General features: G+C 38.3%; 1 pseudogene; it reads left to right on the forward strand.

The window, feature by feature from the left end:
• Positions 1-2,279: 2,279 nt before the first annotated feature.
• LOC105492183 (small ribosomal subunit protein uS12-like) lies at positions 2,280-2,771 on the forward strand (annotated as a pseudogene).
• Positions 2,772-3,373: the final 602 nt, after the last annotated feature.

The following is a 3,373-nucleotide window of genomic DNA, read 5'->3' on the forward strand; positions in this document are numbered from 1 at the left end:
GGAGAATGGAACCAAGTTGGAAAACGTACTTCAGGATATCATCCAGGAGAACTTCCCCAACCTAGCAAGACAGGCCAATCAAATGCAGGAAATCCAGAGAACCCCAATAAGATACTCCATGAGAAGATCAACCCCAACACACATAATCATCAGATTCTCCAAGGTTGAAATGAAAGAAAAATGTTAAGGGAAGTCAGAGAGAAAGGCCAGGTCACCTACAAAAGGAAGTCCCTCAGACTAACAGCAAAACTCTCAGCAGAAACTCTGCAGGCCAGAAAAGATGGGGGGCCAATATTTAACATTCTTAAAGAAAATAATTTTCAACCCAGAATGTCATATCTGGCCACAGTAAGGTTCATAAGTGAAGGAGAAATAAAATCCTCTTCAGACAAGCAAGTGCTGAGGTATGTTGTCACCACCAGGCCTGCCTTGCAAGAGCTCGTGAAGGAAGCACTATGCATGGAAAGGAAAAACCATTAAGAACCACTACAAAAACACACTGAAGTACATAAACCAACAACACTATGAAGCAACTGCATTAACAAGTCTGCAAAATGAACCAGCCAGCATCATATACAAGGACACACATCCTAGTTTCTGATACCAAAACCTGGCAGAGATACAACAACAAAAAAAGAAAACTTCAGGCCAATATTCCTGATGAACTTTGATGCAAAAATCCTCCATAAAATACTGGCAAACTGAATCCAGCAGCACACCAAAAAGCTTATTCACCGTGATCAAATCAGCTTCACCCTCAGGGTTGCAAGCCTAATTCAAAATATGCAAACCAATAAACGTAATTCATCACATAAACAGAACTAAAGACAAAAACCACACGATTATCTCAATAGACTCAGAGAAAAAAGACTCTTCAATAAAATTCAACATCCCTTCACGTTAAAAACTCTCAATAAACTAGGTATTAAAGGAATATACTTCAAAACAATAAGAACCATTTATGACAAACCCACAACCAATATCACACTGAATGGGCAAAAGCTGGAAGCAGTCCCCTTGAAAACTGGTACAAGACAAGGATGCCCTCTCTCACTGCTCTTATTCAACATAGTATTAGAAGTTCGGGCCAGGGCAATCAAGCAAGGCAAAGAAATAAAAGGTATTCAAATAGGAAAGAGAGGAAGTCAAATATTCTTTGTTTGCGAATAATATGATCCTATATCTAGAAAACCCCATTGACCCAGGCCAAAACCTTCTTAAGCTCCTCAGTAACTTCAGCAGAGTCTCAGGATACAAAATTAATGTGCAGAAAACACAAGCATTACTAAGGACTAACAACAGACAAGCAGAGAGCCAAAACATGAATAAACTCCTATTCACAATTGCCACAAAGTGAATAAAATACCTAGGAATACAGCTAACAAGGGAAGTGAAATACCTCTTCAAGATGAACTACCAACCACTGCTCAAGGAAATCAGAGAAAACACAAGCAGATGGAAAAATATTTCATGTTCACAGATAGGAAGAATCAATATCATGAAAATGGCCATACTGCCCAAAGCCATTTATAGACTCAATGCTATTCCATTAAACTACCATTGACATCCTTCACAGAATTACAAAAAGCAACTATTTTAAAATTCATGTGGAACCAAAAAATAGCTCATATAGCCAGGACAATCCTAAGCAAAAGAACAAAGCTAGAGGCATCATGCTACCCAACTTCAAACTAGGATACAGTAACCAAAACAGCATGGTACTTGTACAAAAACAGGCATATAGACCAATGGAACAGAATAGATAACTCAGAAATAACACCACACATCTACAACCATCTGATCTTTGACAAGCCTGACAAAAACAAGCAATGGGGAAAAGATTCCCTATCTAATAAATGGTGCTGGAAAAACTGGATAGCCATATCCATAAAACAGAAACTGGACCCCTTACTTATACCTTATACAAAAATTAACTCAGGGTGGTTTAAAGACTTAAATGTAAAACACAAAACTATAAAAACCCTAAAAGAAAATCTACGCAATACCATTCAGGAAATAGGCATGGGCAAAGATTTTATGATGAAATATCTGAAAGCTATACGATGAAAGCAACAATTAACAAATGGGATCCAATTAAACTAAAGAGCTTCTGCAGAGAAAAAAATATATATCATCAGAGTCAACAGACAACCTACAGAATGGGAGAAAATTTTGCAATCTACTCATCTGACAAAATTCTAATATCAAGAATCTACAAGGAACTTCAGCAAATTCAGAAGAATAAAACAACCCCATTAAAAAGTGGGCAAAGGCTTTTTCTCTCAGGCCGGTGGCGCCAACAGGATGGGCAAGTGTCGTGGACTTCGTACTGCTAGGAAGCTCCGTAGTCACCGACGAGACCAGAAGTGGCATGATAAACAGCACAAGAAAACCCATTTGGGCACAGCCCTGAAGGCCTACGCTTTTGGAGGTGCTTCTCATGCAAAAGGAATCATCCTGGAAAAGTAGGAGTTGAAGCCAAACAGCCAAATTCTGTCATTAGGAAGTGTATCAGGGTCCAGCTGATCAAGAATGGCAAGAAAATCACAGCCTTTGTACCCAACGACGGTTGCTTGAACTTTATTGAGGAAAATGATGAAGTTTTGGATGCTGGATTTGGTTGCAAAGGTCATACTGTTGGTGATATTCCTGGAGTCCGCTTTAAGGTTGTCAAAGTAGCCAATGTGTCTCTTCTGGCCCTATACAAAGGCAAGAAGGAGAGACCAAGATCATACATTTTAATGGTGAAAACACTGTAGTAATAAATTTTCATATGCCAAAAAAAGTGGGCAAAGGACATAAACAAACACTTCTCAAAAGAAGACATAAATTCTGCCAACAAACATGAAAAAAAAATTTGCTCAACATCATTGATCATTAGAGTAATGTAAATCAAAACCACAGTGAAATACCATCTCATGCCATTCAGAATGGCAATTATTAAAAAGTCAAGGAACAACAGATGCTGGCAAGGTTGCAGAGAAATGGGAACACTTTTAGACTGTTGGCCAGAATGTTAATTAGTTCAACCATTATGGAAGGCAGTGTGTCAATTCCTCAAAGATTTAGAGCCAGAAATACCATTTGACACAGCAATCTTATTACTGCATGTATACCCAAAGAAATATAAATTATTCTGTTATAAAGGTACACACATGCATATGTTCAATGCAATGCTATTTACAATAGCAAAGAGATGGAATCAACCCAAATGCCCATCAATGACAGACTGAGTAAAGAAAATATGGTACATATATGCCAAGGAATACTATGCAGCCATAAAAAGGAATGAGATCATGTCCTTTGCAGGGACATGGATGAAGCAGGAAACCATTATCCTCAGCAAACTAATGCAGGAGCAGAAAACCAAACA

Source organism: Macaca nemestrina, chromosome 10 (assembly GCF_043159975.1).
Source record: "Macaca nemestrina isolate mMacNem1 chromosome 10, mMacNem.hap1, whole genome shotgun sequence".
Taxonomy (NCBI): domain Eukaryota; kingdom Metazoa; phylum Chordata; class Mammalia; order Primates; family Cercopithecidae; genus Macaca; species Macaca nemestrina.